Below are 17952 nucleotides of genomic sequence, written 5' to 3' on the forward strand. Positions count from 1 at the left end.
ATAACTGCAAAAAATAACCTAGCATTAACATGCAATTGAACCGTTGGCTAAAAAAATGTGGAACCTCTAACATTTAATCACATCAGCAACAAAGAATTGCACTGGAAAGCTTCTCTGGATCTCAGGAGGATTCATAAATTAACAAAGAACACATCAAAAATGTTAATTTTGTTCAAAGAAAGTAATTAAAGTTTTCTTCTAGGGCTGGCTAATGTAGGACCTTTAACTCACCCTTCTCTCCTGGAAAGAGATTTGATTAGTTCAATATATGCTACATTTCTGGAATAGGAACTTACTGCCATCTACTTGCAATGTCAATTGATTACTAATGCTTATTAACATTTAAAACGAAGTAGATTTGATCACTGCAAAACCTGCAAGAAAGGTTGCTTTTTAAATTGTCTGACAGAAGAGATTGGTGATTCATTTTCACTTGGGTGAAAGAAGTTCTTTTGGAGAAATGAGGATGAATAAACACATGAATGGAATATGAGATTTAACAGGCAAATACTTATGGGCTCTCTCTTGTTATGTTGTTTTCAATCAATCGTGATTGAATTTTATGTTGCCAGTGTATGTTAGATTTTCAATCTACCAATGTAGGAATAAGGACATCAAAAAAGAAACTGTTGTGGTTGCAGTCTGGAATTAGTAATGTAAAAAGACAATGAAAGCTCAGTACATGGTCTGCAAGGGGATATGAACAGAGACTACCTCTGCTATTAAGCATAGCAGAGCCTGGTGGCAACAATCATCTCTCTCTCTGTGTGTGTGTGTGTGTGTGTGTGTGTGTAAAATTTATACCCCACCCATCTGGCTGGGTTTCCCCAGCCACTCTGGGAGCCTGACAGCACATAAAAAATTGTAAAACATTAGACATTAAAAATTTCCTGATACAGGGTTGCCTTCAGATGTCTTCGAAAAGTCAGAGAGTTGTTTATTTCCTTGACATCTGATGGGAGGGCATTCCACAGGGTGGGCACCACTACTGAGAAGGCCCTCTGCCTGGTTCCCTGTAACCTCACTTCTTGCAGTGAGGGAACCACCAGAAGGTCCTTGGAGCTGGACCTCAGTGTCCGGGCTGAATGATGGGGGTGGAGACGCTCCTTCAGGGTCATCACTGGGCCATCAGTGGCTACCAATGATGCTGAATTATCTGGAAATGGCGCACATGTTAAGTGCTTGGCATGTCAATGTGTGAAAAGCATACTTCTGCCTCTTCACTTTTCAATACTCATTGAAATAAGGAACTATTCTGACCTTCCATTATAGCTTTCAGATGAAGTTTACAAGCAAATGTTTCAGTCAACTAACAAATGACTGAAGTGAAGAGGTTAATGAAAACTCTTTTATTCCCCAGACCACTGATGAACCTTGGTGTTGTTGACATTTGGCATTTTTTTCCTAACCCCTTGATTTCACCAAGCTTGCCTTATTATGTCTCCATAAAACTAGAGAATGACAGCTGGTGTGTTTGATGGAAAGAAGTTGACTTTGGGCTCTGTGTGTCTGGGTTTTTTTCTCCCACCACTACAGCTACCATTTAAGGCTTGTGCCTGATAAGTGTGGCAGTCTTTGGCGTGAGACAAAGGGCAAGAGTTTCAGCTGAGGGTAAGCAACTGGAACATGAAACACTGATGGAGAAGACACTTACGGAGCATGAGGTGGAGACCAGGAGAATGGGTTTGCGGGAGAGGCAAATGATTCCACATGAGCAAGCTTTACTAGTCTGATCACTGCTGAGCTGTAGCAGAACCATAGGAAAGGGACCTTGGTCCAGTGTCTGTATGTTTATGAGCCAGAGCTCTCTTGGACTTAGAGGTGATTTAGCTTCTATCTTAAATTCGGAGTTGGGGGACCGTAATACCTGGTGGCCTTGGTTCACTGACCCCCTGGATGACCATAATATCCCTGGTACCACCTACTTCTCCATGCTCTGCTTCTTGGAGATGCCACAGCCTCCTCTGTGATACTGAAACACCACAGCTGCAATTTCTACAACACTAAGGTAACAGCAGAAAGGATTTCTAAGGTGCTTTCTGAAGACACCCTACCAATTGCTTCAACTGCAAAGAGGTCATGATCTGCAGTAACTGCCATCTTCCCATGCATTTACAATAGCTAGTCTTGCTGCAAATGTTAGACTAAGACCGAGCAATACAAAAAATTGCCCTTCTGTGTTCTTCGAACAGCTGCTTGCTTTATTTCTAAGAGGTCTTGACCACTTTTTCCCTGCCAGGATCCCTGTATAAATTGCTATGTGACAGGCAGTGATTCATATGGTGAATATTTTTTCCAGCATAGAGATGGGAATACTCGCCCTGATGAATTTCTCTCTGTCACACAGTTGTTAAAGGCAACAGTGCCCTTGCCTAAATTAAGAGAGGTAACTTTGTGTGTGAATAAACATACATAATAGCCACTTTGGGTTTTCATTTGGAGGAAAAGAAGGGTATATCATTTATAAACCACTTCTTATGGTATAGGATCCTGGGTCTGTGAACATACATAATAAAATAATAATTAACAGTTGAGCCATAATTAATTTGATAATTATAAATATGCTGGAGGAAAACACTAAAATGAAATACTTTTTTCTCTGTCCACATTGAACTGGATACCATATATCATTATAAACTAAGGCACTGAAACTCCAAACCTGAGTCATGAACAAACTAGGCTTTTGCTAGGTTTTGTCAGATTTGGCATCAGTTTTGGTCTTACAAGAGACCACTACAGTTAACATTCCCTACAAATTCTCAGTCTCAACACTATACTCTGCAGCAATGTGTGACAGCTGCCAAAAGCAATTGCCGTTAGCTGTGCAGGACTTCGTCTGTAAGCAGGGAAGAGTGAGAAAACTGCCAGATACAGGGAGCTGTATTTTTCGAGAGGAGCAATAAAAAGGCATCTGTCCTGATTAACTGGCCAATAAGCAGCACTGTGCAACAACAACAAATCCAGCATTTTTTCCAACCATCAAGTAATGAGAAAAGAAACTGCATTTGAAAACTATTGAAGGGGAAAGAAAATTTTGGTAAAATCATCATAGGTGGGGTGAGGGTTTGTGTCATACTTATCTTACTTTTATTTAGAAAAAAATGCAAACTGCAATAAATCTCTAAGCAGTATGCATAAAATAATATAAAACAACAATCAGTAATACAGATATAAAAAGCAGCAAAAAGATTAAAACAAAGTATATGTAATTAGATTATATGTCTAGGTGGATTTCTGGCTATCCAACAGTTTTTATGCAAATGTGTAAAACAGTAAAGCAAGGGTTTCTTACTATTGTTAATATGCAGGGAATCCCAAAGCATAAATAGAAGGATTCCTTACAGATACAGAACCAAAGTCATATAGCACTTGGCAGGAATCTCCTGAAAAGGAGCTCCCATAAGAAACCAGTCTCAGAGGGTCTTCCAGTTGGTGCCAAATTTAAAGCCTCAGTTGCTCAAGGAATCATAGAGCACACACTCAGAGGCTTCCTTTGCAGCTGCATCTTTACCTGTTGCACACCTGACATCATTATGTAACAGGCATGGGACAGGTAGGTATGACTTGCAAAACAGAGCCTCATGGGCCAAATTAGAACCTTTGCTGTGTCTAATTTGGCGCAAAGGCAAGAGGTTTCCCATGCATGGCTTACTAGAAGGAAACACACACACACTTCAGCACTTTGCAACACTACAGTGAACTCAAAACCCAGCACCCACTTACATTATAAAGTGCCCTGAGAATTAAGCTTATTAATGAAAGTGTAAGGAAGCAGAGGACCAATGGTCAGATTCAGTATAAGGCAGCTTCCTGTGTTCTTATGTAGGACAGCAATAGCATAGCTGCTGTGCAACCCAGTCATGACACTCCACCTGGTTTGAATGAATCCTGCTAATAAATTAGGCAGCTCCAAAGGTTTATTGAGCAAATAATGAAGTGTTATATAACTATAATGCATTATAGCTGTATAGAATACATATATACCTACACACAAGCCATTGGCAAAAACAAAACAAACAAAAAAACCCAAGTCAAATATTCTCAAGAGATAAATGCCTGCTTAATAACACGTACAGGGAGAATAACGCAGATATATTTCAATAGTGTGTGCAGGGTCTGTTCTGCCTTATATGATTACGTGCTCACCTTGCCAGCTTATTTATTGTTTCATACACGGATCTACAAGTCTACCTTTGTATCATTTGTCTCTGCCTATCTGTCTTATAGGAAAGATATATAGTACTTTGTAAATTCTGAGCCCATAAAAAGGAGTTACCATAGCAACAGAGCATTCTTGTTTTGTATAAACAAGAAGCAGACGACAGAGGTCAGTAACATGGATAGCACATCAAGTCTTCTCCAGAGAGGTGTTTCTCGGCTCCTATTAAGTTGCTTTTAGATAATTAATCAGAATCTTGTAATCTAGCTGGACATGTTACATGCAATTTATTTGTTTGTTTTCAGATGAGTAAGTGGGGTCTCTTGTTCAAGTTCAGACTGATGAAGATGTAATTTGATGTCCACCTTTCTAGCTGAACTGACTGGAAGATGGTGAAATGGAGAAAAGACACCAGACTGCTATACTGAGCACAGAGGGTAGTTTCAAACCTGCAAGATCTGCTGCGTTCAAATATTTGAGAAGCCTAGAGCAACCTCTAATCAGGCAAAAGTCAAGCCTTGTTGAAGTCATCCCAACCCCTCTCACTTTCAACATTCCCTATGCTGCAATTCATCTTCACAGTTCCAACTTGGTCCATACACATCCTGGTATAGGAGGGTTACTATAAGCGAAGCTACTTCCAGCCAAGTGTTTATTGTAGGATCATTGCCTTTCATGCAAGCCATGGGGGGGGGGCGTGTTGCAACATCCACACAATGACAATGGCATCAAAGTCCTTGCTCTTGAAGGCCTCTTGCTCTTTAAGGGATTGAGGTAAATTGTTGGATGTGTAACTTCTATAGTGCTGCACTGTGTTTAACTCAGCAGATCTATCACTTGCAGGGATAGCAAGTGGGAAGATGGAGATGGCACCTGTCTTTTTAAAACCTCTGTGGTACCAAGAAATAATGCAATTCCTTACCCGCCTCTCACCGCTGCTGTGTCAAAACTAAAATTTTACAATGTAAGTAAATGGCAGAGGTGAGGGGGCACCCCAATAGAAGTTCTTATGAACTGGGAATTATGAAGAAACTTTGACCATATTCTTGCCTTCTGCCTTCTTTATTACCCACGAACAATTATTGACTCCATTCACAAGGCCGTTTATTCAATTTCCCCAACATTCCTCTAACTATTAGTTTCCACATTATATTTTAGCTTTCACCCAATGTACAAATCACTTCTGGAAATCTAGCAGAATATAGTGGAAGTTTAAGCACTGAGTTTAAGCATTTCTGTGTTAACTGCTTCTGGAAGTAAACCATTTGCAACCCCCACTCACCCAGAAAATAGCAGGAGAAAACTGATGGCTTTAGGGGCTGTATCCTGGTATATGGTTATTTTCTGCCATTTTCATGAGTGAATCATGGGGCGAACAGATGCAAGCACATGTGAAAAAGGGTGGGGGAGTAGCAATGTTGTTCTATGACATTCATTGTGCCACACTACGCGTGCCAATGTGAAAGCTAGCATGACATGCTAAATATAGGTCAAAAAGCCAAAGTTCCATAATGCAACAAGTGCAGCAGGGTGAAATGAATATTCATAAACAGGACAGAAGTGCTAGCATTATAATCAGGAAAACTAACACAATATTCCCCATGTCTGCATCCCCCATTCTAGCTCTCTCAACAGGAGTTGGGAACATTTTGATAGATCAACAGGCTTCTTCAAGGGATGGAAGGTATCATGACAATTTCCACTGGGCTTATTTTTCATACGTGTACACCTTTCCCATAGGTTAATTCTGCCATGCAATCAACATGTCCTGACACTGCCATTGTTAGAATGGGAAAGCAGCCCTTAAGGATTCCTACATTATGATTTTCATTAGCAAGTGATAAATTTCCTGGAGTACAGATCTTGTTTCATATTGATCGTGGTGGGGAAAAGAAAATTACAGTGGCTGAACTTCAGCATGCCTTTCAGAAAGAAACTTGGCAATCCAGATAAGTAAAAGTAACTAAACCTCTCTCTCTTCCTCTCTCTCTCTGTGTTTCCTTACCTTTTCTATTGCTGCTCCTTATTTCAGGCACAGTCTACCACTTACTTCTAAGAGAAACCTCAGTGGATCTTCATCCTGACCTTGTAACTTCTCCTCTTCCATCTGCTGCTAAATTCACACTGTGTGAAGATTTGTAGGTATACCAAGTCTCACTCTTGGGGAATAAGATCCTTTCCGGCTTGCTGCTCTATTCAGTTCTATCACACTGTTCCTTAAAAGAGCAGAGATTTCAAGAGCATTTCATAAACTCTCTGAACGCTTTTGTGCATGGTTTCCTTTCCTTATTTCTCTAATTTTAAAAAAGACTTTTAAGTTGGCAGCACTGTGAAGTTGGCAACTGAGTGCTACAGTAGGGTTGCCAACTAAACAGAAAAAATGGCCTGACTTACTGCCGCTGCACTGTTAATTGTAGCTTGATGTAGAATGGTACAGGTGAAGCTTTTAATGGAGATAATAATGTTTATCTTCTAGCACACATCAGGCTGCTGTTAAAGGCACAGCTAAAAAGACCCTCTGCAGCTACCAAATTTCTAGACCAGTTTTGTATGTGCAAATCACTTATACTCTTCAGTCTACGCAGCCAAGAACTAGGAAAACTGGAACTAGGAAATACCATCCAGATAATAAAAGAAACTGGTAAACAGATTTTACCATGGTGGGAAGAACTGTTTCAAGTAATAGACCTAATTTATCTCCTGCATTTGGGAGCAGAAACGGATATGTCACCCCAGTCAGTTTTGCTAATGACTTGGCATGGCCTTTAGACTTTTTGTGGCCTAACAAGGTTAAGTCACACCATCCTCCTTTGGCCTCCTTACCACCACCTGTGGCACCACCAGGAAATGGGACACACATTTCTCTGATAGCAGCAGACATTTGCTTTTAATTTTTTTATCTTGCCATATGGGTCAGCTGATCTCTTGTTGTGACTTAGAACCTTAATGACATACAATAATACAAATACTAAGCCAAAATATTTTTAAAAATAGCAAAAGTATGTAATCGAAATATTAAAAACAGCACGGAGATATAAATTAATAAAAAATAGAAGTTAATCTCCAGGTAAGTTGTATCACTAGCTTTAAAATAAATCAACTACTCTCTCATCTGCTAGAAGAGAAAGGTCTGTATAATCTTCACAACAGAGCAGGCTTGATGTATTTCTATGAGCAGGGAGTTCCAGAATACAGGTAATAACATTCAAGCTTCATGAAGCATCTGCTGTCAGTGGTTCGATTAAATAATTTTAGGATCTGGACTCAACAGTCTTAACAGGTAAAGGGACCCCTGACCGTAAGGTCCAGTCACGGACGACTCTTGGGTTGCAGCTCTCATCTTGCTTTACCGGCCAAGGGAGCCGGCGTACAGCTTCCGGGTCATGTGGCCAGCATGACTAAGCTGCTTCTGGCGAACCAGAGCAGCGCACGGAAACGCCGTTTACCTTCCTGCCAGAGCGGTACCTATTTATCTACTTGCACTTTGACGTGCTTTCGAACTGCTAGGTTGGCAGGAGCAGGGACCGAGCAATGGGAGCTCACCCTGTCGTGGGGATTCGAATCACCAACCTTCTGATCGGCAAATCCTAGGCTCTGTGGTTTAACCCACAGCACCACCTGTGTCCCTCAACAGTCTTACAGGAGGCTAATTAATTCAGGGACTGCCAACCTGGTGCCTGTGGGCAAAGACTTTCATTGACATTCCCAGACACAACCCTAAGACTCTGAGTTTCAATATTTATTAAAAGTAAAAGTAAATTTCTAGTCCCCCTAAAAAGAAACGTATGAAGCAAGATGTGCAGGCACTCTTCTGAATGATTTCTGTTAAATGAACTAGCCTAGTTACAACTAGGTTGTTTTTTTCAGCCCATGAGTTAAATAGGAGCTATGATTGATAAGTGAATTGTTTGAACACCAGGCAATGCGGCTAACTTCCAGGTAAGTGGATAAAGGATGAGCTTTGGTTTAGGGTTGGCACTGGGGAGAAACAGAGTTAAGCCTTTGCTAGAATGCAAATACAGTTATGGGGAAAGCTTCACCAAAACTGTATGGTAGATTGGCATTGAGGGAAATTGTGCCTTTAACAGCTATATAACCATCAGGGCCAATAGGATTTATCATGGTAAGCAAAGGGTTATTTGTGTATAATTTCATTCAGAATATGTTAAGTTGTTAAGTGACACTTGGGCTATGGTGGCTCATGGCAGGGCCTTTTCAGTGTCTTCCCCCAGGAGGTTCAGATTGCCTCCTCACTGGGTAGCTTTTACTGGAATATGAAGACCTGTCAGCATTAGTAAGTAACCAAATTGTTAAGGCTTAAATGTACTACTATTGTTCCTGTTTTTAGTGATTTTTAAATATATATATATTTATTCAATTGTCCTTTGTACATAGCCTCAATATACACTGTACTTCCACCCAGCAACCATTCTGATGAAGGATGGCTGATCAATTAATAATAATATTTTAAAAATCCATTTTTTAAAAAAGCACTGTGAAAATAAAACCAAAACAGAGCTGGAAATAAGAAGCATTAATGGGTGCAACTGACATGCTGTATTAATTGGACTATGATTGATTTTTATTTCTGCAGTCTTGTGTTGCTACACTAAAACTTTACATCACATGCCAGCAAAACAACCTGAATTTTCATTGTGTAAAACTAAAGAAACCTTAGCAGCAAAGTGCCTCACTAAAGCTTAGGAACGGATGGGGACCACTTAGGGTGGTTTTGTTCAGATAAGAACACCTGTGGGTTGGCCCTATTCTGCTGCACGACTTCACTTACTTGGCTTCTAGCACTGAAAACAAAGAGCCCTACATGCATTTGGAGGCATGGGGAGGACAAAATATGTAGCACCACCCTGAGCCATTATGGAATGAACACAAGAGCAATTTCAGCTGAATGGCAATGACTTAACTCAGTTCCCACTGCCTAAATTGGTGTGAAGCACTTTCCTGCAAAACAGGTGGTCTATAATCAGGGCCATGTGCTTTACAGTTCCTCTGTATAGGTGCAGAATGTGGTATTACAGATAGGATTAGCATCTTGAGAAGCCCAACTTTCATTTAAGAATTTTTAGAAAACTCAAGTTTCTAGCCCTTATGGCTACACATATAGGTCTGAAACTGCTTGGACAATGGCACAAAGTGTGGTTTGCAGTGCATGAGATGAAGTGCCTCAGCATCCTGTTGGCTCCGTGGTCTTCTCCACAGCTATCAAAAGTACATTACACAAAATAAGCAAGCCTATGTAAAAACTCCTTTTATCCAGGTGATAGGATTCATAATTATCTTCAACCTCTCAGTGGATTTCAATACCATTGACTATGGTGTCCTTCTGGAGCAACTGTCTGAGTTGCAGGTGGGTGGCCCTGCTTTGCAGTGGTTCTGGTCCTACTTGGATGGTCATTTCCAGAAGGTGATGCTTGGGCAGAGTGCTCTTTGGCCCTGTGGAGACTTCACTTTGGGGTCCTCATAATTTAATTTTAGCCCCTATGCTGTTTTAACATATACATGAAACCGCTGAGTGGGGTCATCTGGAGCTCTGGAGTACGTTGTCAGCAATATGTTGATGACACACTGCTCTACTTTTCCTTTGCATCTGCTGGTGTGTCAGCGGATGTGCTGGACTGGTGTCTTACCTCAAGTAACAGACTGGATGACAGCCAATAAACTGAGGCTCAATCCAAACTGAGGCATTGTTAGCGGGAGGATCCCTAGACTGGATGGATAGAAGGCTGTCTGCTGTTAATGGGGTTACACTCCCTCTGAAGTAGTGGGTATGAAGCTTGAGGGTACTCCTGGATCCTTTGCTGTTGCTTGAGGTTTTGGTTGCCTTGGCACAGAGTGCTTTCCATAAACTTCAGTGAGTGGCCCAGCTGTGCCCCTATCTGTACAGGGATAGCCTGACTTCTGTCGTCTATGATCTGGTAACAGCTAGGTCAGATTACTGCAATGCATTATAAGTGGGGCTACCTCTGAAGACGGTTCAGAGACTTCAGCTGGTGCAGAATTTGGCAGGCAAACCAAAGTAATGGAATGCAATTTTCTGGTTTTCTGCATTGTGAGTTTCTTCCTTCACTTGGGTTGAGTGGGTATAGGATACAAGAGAGCGCACATCCCCTTTTCACAGCATAAATTGATGTGTAGGATCGTGTGGCACCCCTCCTACAAAGAACAACCTAAACTGAATAAGAATTGAATTGCATAGAGTATTCCTTCCCAATCATCTTGTCTTGGGAGTAAGCTGGAAGAACGGTTGTATGACATGACTTATTTATAAATCCATTACTTTCATGGTGCACCTAAGTACCACTATGAAACACGCCCACACAGACTCTCTCTCTCTCTCTCTAACCATAGTAGCAGCCTCCAGTTTTTCTCTTGTCTCTTTTCACTTTGGAAAGTAGCACAGTAACCACAGAGCTTTTTCCAATTGAAGGGGATGCAAATGAATTAAAACAGGGGAGGAATGTATCTGTCTATCCCTCTATCACAACAGCTAGCTGAAAATTGCATTTAAATAACACATCCACACACCACTAACTGTAACATATTTTGCTTTCCTCCACGTAAAGGTACACCCAGGTACGCATCTTTCACATCATGAACATAACATTCATGAAACAGTAACTGAATTGTGCCTAAAACTGACTCACCTTTTATTGTATCTTCTAAGGGGAAATGCACATCAATAGCTATTGGAGAGAGTCTGCCTCAAGCAGATCCAAAAGATGGGAGCTTCCCCAAGGTGAGTTTTTTACCAGGAGCACAGGTAGCCAAAATGGTGCCCTCCAAATGTTGCTGTCCCATCCATTCTGACCAATGGCAATGACTCCTGATGGGAGCTGTAGCCCAACAACATCTGGAAAGCGCCATTTTGGCAAACCTTGATCAACAGGTGAAGGAGCCTCCTGTCCCATCCCACTGTGAAATAGCTACACAGTGACAAGAGGTCTGTCTGGGGAGTCATTTCATGTAAATGATTTAAATACAACCACTGCTTCCACCATATTTATATCCCACCCTTTCTCAAGGATCTCAACAACCTAATACAGTGGTACCTCGAGTTAAGTACTTACGGTAATTCGTTCCGGAGTTCTGTTCTTAACCTGAAACTGTTCTTAACCTGAAGCACCACTTTAGCTAATGGGGCCTTCTGCTACTGCCACGTGGCTGGAGCACAATTTCTGTTCTCATCCTGAAGCAAAGTTCTTAACCCGAGGTAATATTTCTGGATTAGCGGAGTCTGTAACCTGAAGAGTATGTAACCTGAAGCGTATGTAACCCGAGGTACCACTGTACACACAACACACAATAAAACAGAGTTCAAAACAGAGAATCTCCACACTAAAAACTACACTCCATTATTTTCTTATACAAAACAGCCTAGCTTCCCTAAGAATACCCAGCAAACCTCAACAAGCCTTGTGAAAGAATACTGTCTTTAGCTGGCACTTTTTCTTCCTTGTTGGCTGTAAAATTTTAGATCATACACTCCATGGGGACAGCAACCTGTATTTCTTCCACTAATTAAACTCAGTGCCATGAATGTACATGATGCTTATGATTTCCACATTAAAAAACTTCTCCTCAATTAGAGTATAATTAAATATTTTCTCAACAGGCTAATGGCCTACTCAATGAAGCACCCTTGTGGACATTAATCTCCCATTGGTTGCTAATTAACCTTTTGCCATCTCAATGGTTTCTTGGGTTTGGATTTAAGCTATATGCTTATCCGGCCAAACTCTTCAGTCTTTGTACAAGTCTGAAACCCCAGCTCATTCTACCATCCTCCAAAGTAGGATTTTTCAGACTAGTATTTATGAGCCTCTTTTAATTAAAGGGAACAGAAATCAAACCCAACTCACTAAATGGGCTTTCCTGGGGGCCACTGAAATACTGAGCATTGATAGGACTCTTTGTGAAATGTGCTACATATCCAACCAATAGTTGTTGGCTAGAGTTGAACATGACACGCCTTCCTTCAGCAGCAGCGTGCTTGGCTGTGCTAGGATACTGCCATTAATACACTAATAAAAAGCTCCAGGGGTGCTAGTGTGCCTGGCCTGCTGCCCTCCCAAAGTGTCCTAGTAAACCGATTTCTGGCATTTCAACCACATTGGAAACATACGTAATTATTACAAGCTGTAAAGAAGTCAATACATAATTTACGTAGTTTTAATAACTACTGACATGTTACATGACTTTTGAAGCTTATTTTACATCCCTGTCCAGTTGAACCTGTGGAAAGAAACCTTTTAATCCAACTGAGGGATCATTCAAGCCCTTCCTCAAAGCCTGCTGATGCTCATGGTCAGGATCCTGCCTCCCTGCTTCTCTTAAAGTAAAAAAAATAAAAATGAGATATATAGTGAAAGAATCACATCCATCTCAAAAAGGTTACAGGCTGAGGGGACACTACCATAGAACAAAGGGTTCGCAGGCATTGCTAATTTGCAAGTGACCCATTTATCTGATTGATTTTACACATCTTTATTTTAAGCAGACTGATTACAAATGAGTTGGGAGAATCTCCCGTCACTAATGAGTATTTATGCTGGGTTTTTAGAATGCAAGTAGTAATACCAGTGATGGAAAAAGTAAAACATGAAGTGGTCCAGTTCAGCAGATCCCCCACAGCTCTTGGTTTTGTTCTAAATAATTTATTGGGCAACCTTAACCTCTTGCTGTTAACAAACCTGTCTTCTGAGAAGCACATGCTGTGTTTTGTTTGACAGTACATAAATGGGGGAAATCGGTTAGCAAATTTGCTTGATTTGCCCCCTTCCCCTCAATCAGACCAAAATAAATTGTGCTCAGTTCATAGATTGACAAGTTGATAAGAAATAACTGTGTTACATGGATAGTCAACAGCAGCCTTGTGCTCAGTCCCAAATATCCTCAGGCAGAAGCTCATATACCTCACCTGGTGCTAGCTTGACAGGAAGCTGTGTTAATGACATGAAAACTAGAGCACATTCCAGCACCATCTGATAAATCTCATATCTCTATCTGACAGGCACAGGGCTGAGATTATTGCTTTGAAAACTTGGTTTTTCCTCACCTCAAAAGAAACACATAATCAAAAAGGGAAAACTACTTTGATGGAAATCAGTGTGGGTCTTATAAGGATATTTCTGCTTGTGTGTCAGTGCGTGCGCAAGGTGCCCAGAGACAACAACAAAACTACAAGGCAGAATATGGAACCACTAGGAACACTCTGAAAATTAGGCTACAGCAGTATTTCGTTCCCAATAAAAGGCCTGTCACATTATAGTACAAGCTCTTCTGTCCACCTGGCAAAACAGATGTATAAATGAACAGAATCATGTGTATCGTGTAATGTATATTGATATCAGTAAGGCTTTTGACAAAGTCCCCCATGATATTCTTGCAGAGAAGCTGGTAAAGAGTATTCATTAATGGTGGGGAATATTGTTAAAAAGGTGTAGTCATAGGTATACCAGTATTCAAATCTGAATTGTCAAATTGTGTTATTAGTGTTATTATAGTTTTTGTTGTATGTGTTTTTGTGGTTGTTGTTTGTATTGAAAAAATGATTAAATATTTTTTTTAAAAAAGAGTATTCATTAATGGTTCCTCGTGATCCTGGGGTAAAGTGACAATGAGGTGCCACATGGTTCTGTACTAGGCCCTGTTGTTGTTCAATATTTTTATAAATGACTTGGACAAGAGAATTGAGGGGGTGCACATCGTATAGTTAAAGCTATGGTTTTCCCAGTAGTGATGTAGGGAAGTGAGAGCTGGACCATAAAGAAGGCTGATCACCGAAGAATTGATGCTTTTGAATTATGGTGCTGGAGGAGACTCTTGAGAGTCCCATGGACTGCAAGAAGATCAAACCTATCCATTCTTAAGGAAATCAGCCCTGAGTGTTCACTGGAAGCACAGGTCCTGAAGCTGAGACTCCAATACTTTGGCCTCATGAGAAGAAAAGACTCCCTGGAAAAGACCCTGATATTGGGAAAGATGGAGGGCACAAGGAGAAGGGGATCACAGAGGACGAGATGGTTGGACAGTGTTTTCAAATCTACCAGCATGAGTTTGACCAAACTGCGGGAGGCAGTGGAAGGCAGGAGTGCCTGGCGTGCTCTGGTCCATGGGGTCACGAAGAGTCAGGCGCGACTAAACGACTAAACAATAACATCAAATTTGCTGATAACACCAAACTAGGCAGGGTAGCTAGTGCCACAGAGGTCTGAATCAAGATTCAAGATGACCTTAAAGCTTGGAGAACTGGGGACCAAAGTGGAACCAAACAGTGGAACTAAAAAGGTAACCAGCAGTAAAGTGGTTTGTTGTACTATAAATGATACATTTTGGACAGTAAAAAAGGCATATTAGAGCATAGGTTTTCAATGACCAATCAGAATTCATCCTTCTACCCATATTATGGCACTTTAAGTAACCTCCATTTGTGACAAAGCTCTCATATACAGAGTAGAAAACTCAGCTGAGTAGTTCAGGTCTGCCACAAACATTGATTCACTTGGGAAAAAAATTACTCATGAAAAACTCGGGGGGGGGGGGTGGCAGAATCATGTCCTGCCTCCAAGAGAAACTTGCCAAAATATCATTTTAAAACAATTTTATAGTTTTGCCCGAATTACTTAATGATTCTATGCCAGACTGCTTCTGTTGAAGACTTGGCTTCTATCATGTGCAGCTTGGTTAAACTGCTGAAGACAGGCCTCTTAATATACACCTCCCTTTGAGTTTTATAACATCTCTCCCCTGCAGCCTCTGGTAGTCCTCAAGAAGAGAGCACAGGCAGAAAAACTGCTTAGTAGCTCCATTTAGTTACAATCCTTGCAATTTAACAATGAAATTGACCACATGTGAATTTCTAACTGCTTTCATCCCAACCCTGTCTTAAGGTCTCTGGGGTTTGCTTCCCCACCCCATGTCACACCAGTATTGGTTAAGGGGTCTTTGCCCACACCCACAAACACACACCCACACCCACACCCACACACACACACAGAGAGAGAGAGAGAGAGAATGTACAGATCTGAGGTATAAGACCCTATTGAGGACGGTGTTCTTTTTAACAGGGTTTGGCACAATTATGCATTATTAACACGGATCTGTTATTTTACAGATTCATTTGCTGCTGTTGATTTTATGAGCTGAAAGAAGGAATAAGCATGAAGGGCTAATAATTCCAGTAGAATTCAGCAGATGGAGAATAAGTACTTCATGCTCTCCCTCTCTCTGCAAACACTCAACATGTAGGATTCTTGTAAAGCCTTTCCAGAAAACAGCAGTAGACATTCTTGTCAGAACTTAATGGAATCCTGGGTTGAAGCTCCAGTAAGAAAATAAAAGGTCCATTTGGCACTCCAGATGTATCTGGAGTGTTAGGCCTCAAATATATGAAGGTCATGTTACTGGAGAAAAATCTGGACTATTTAGTCATCAAAGGGCTGTATGTGCTGTTAAACCATGGAGTCTACATAAGGGTTAACACTGCTCACTATCCAACACACTTCTTTCTTCCCCAGCAGCAAACTTAATCTGTAGAAATTCTTCTATAGATGAAGCCTATAAATTAAATGATGGATAGCTTCTCATTTTAGCAATCAGAGAATCACTTCCTTACACAGCTACTAGCGGCCCAGTATCTTGCCCACTTCTGGTAACCTCCGGTAGCATCATCTATAACTAGACCATAATGTCTGCCCACTTACGTTTGTCCCCTGGCTCCACATTTTTCAACTGTGCCTTTCGAGAACTTTAACATGATTTGTGATGATAACTTTCTGTCTTGATTAGCAGCAAGAGCTATGAGGCAATTCTTGACAGTGCCTAGTGAAGCAGCAGTTCTGTTCAGTTTGTGGTCATTTAGAAACTGTCCTAGCAGTAGCGGAGGCAAGCAAAATGCTCCTACCCCTCGATCACCTAGAGCCAGCATCCATTTAGCAAGGGCTAAATTACAATGGTGGGTGCATAATCCCTATGTACACTGCCCATCCATATCATCCTACCAAGTGGGGTGTGTGGGTGTGGGTGTGGGTGTTTTACTTCATTGCCATGCTTGCTCAGAAATCTGAAGGAACTGGGGAGTATGAATATTCGCCTCACCTCTTGGCAGGACAACACAAAAAACCGGATTACCAAGCTATTATATTCATACTTGGTAAAAGTTTTTATGTATTTGAGTACTGATAGTCCTGGAGCTATTAGAGACTAGCATGAACAGGCAGAGGGAAGAGGAAATGATTCCACCCCATTCATTACTTTCCCTCCTTTCAACCTCAAACTGTTACAAGATAATACAGAGGAAAGATGAAGAGGAGTGGTGTATAGACTTGCCAGTAGGCCACGAACACCAATTTATACACCCCTATTGTGTCAAAAAGAGGGACGCGGGTGGTGCTGTGGGTAAAACCTCAGCGCCTAGGACTTGCCGATCGCATGGTCGGCAGTTCGAATCCCCGCGGCGGGGTGCGCTCCCGTTGCTCGGTCCCAGCACCGGCCAACCTAGCAGTTCGAAAGCACCCCCGGGTGCAAGTAGATAAATAGAGACGGCTTACTAGCGAGAAGGTAAACGGCGTTCTGTGTGCTGCGCTGGCTCGCCAGATGCAGCTTGTCACGATGGCCACGTGACCCGGAAGTGTCTGCGGACAGCGCTGGCTCCCGGCCTCTAGAGTGAGATGAGCGCACAACCCTAGACTCTGTCAAGACTGGCCCGTACCTTTACCTTTACCTTTACCTTTACCTTTACCTTTTTATTGTGTCAAATATTAAGAATCTGGACATATGGCAACCCATGTCGGAAGATTTTGGTGAATTTCCTTTAAAATAGCTCAAACACTCTTCTTTTTCTTTTCTTTCCTTTTCTTTTCTTTTTTTTCTTTTTTTTTTGATCAAGCTAGAAAAGCTCATCAACTTGGCAAAAAAAAAAAAAAAAGCTCAACATGTAAACTTCAATTTGTACTTGGTTATGTGTTTATATGTTTTGGGACTACAGAAACAGAAGCTCATGCACCTTGCCTACTCTGTTTCAATAAGTTATCTGCCGCGCCCCAATCACCACCCACAAACCATTTTTCTGTTTTGATGTTACAACAAAGCTTGAAACTGTGGCTTGTAATTTTGATTATAAGGGCAAGTACAAACCATAGTTTGCTACTTTGGCTCTAAGGATGATCACCAATTGAAGCGCTATAGTTTCATGTTACAATTTACCCAAGCCATATAGTGCTTAACCAGAAGGGCATGTCAGATTTAGGTTGCAAGCCCAGGAACACTTACCTGGGAGTAAGCCATTGAACTCAGTGAAGCTTACTTTTGAGTTGACAGCTTTGTGTTGTAAGGTGTTCATACATATTGACTTGCCCTGGGCCCAATATTTCTCTCAATATGCGTACCTGTGAAGGAACCTCAAAGCAGCTGTCACTGAGTTCTAACCCATGGATAGCAGACGCGGTGCTCTCTCTCCAGCATGGTGGGTGGTCAAGGATGATAGGAGCCGCCATTCAACAACATCTCAGGGGCACCATATTGACTACCCCTGTTCTGAGATTTCTAATGCTCAGTTACACGTTCCTCAGTGTTTGCACATTATTAGCTTTCTTTTTCTTTATCCAAGCAAACGGATAAGAAAAACAACGTTAGAACTAGAACATGCCCCCACAACACACTAATCATAAGTAGTAAAAGTCTGTGTTGCAGAATAATACTTGGCAAGGCAGGGTCAATGTAAGGATTCCATTCTTTCCTACACGAAATCATTAACACTGACGCCACAGATCTGCTAC

General features: G+C 41.4%; 1 protein-coding gene across 17 annotated transcripts in view; it reads right to left on the reverse strand.

Moving 5' to 3' along the window:
* Nucleotides 1-17952, reverse strand: part of KALRN (kalirin RhoGEF kinase) — a 492139-nt gene that overhangs the window by 346077 nt on the left and 128110 nt on the right. The window contains exon 1 of one of the 17 annotated variants that reach the window (XM_083404289.1): nt 6165-6352. The exons of the other annotated variants lie outside the window; for them this stretch is intronic. The gene's annotated coding sequence lies outside the window, so the exon portion shown is untranslated. Of the gene's footprint in view, nt 1-6164; nt 6353-17952 lie in introns of those variants that run through there. 17 annotated transcript variants of the gene reach the window in all.

The sequence above is a fragment of the Podarcis tiliguerta genome (assembly GCF_965153285.1).
Source record: "Podarcis tiliguerta genome assembly, chromosome: 1".
NCBI lineage: Eukaryota > Metazoa > Chordata > Lepidosauria > Squamata > Lacertidae > Podarcis > Podarcis tiliguerta.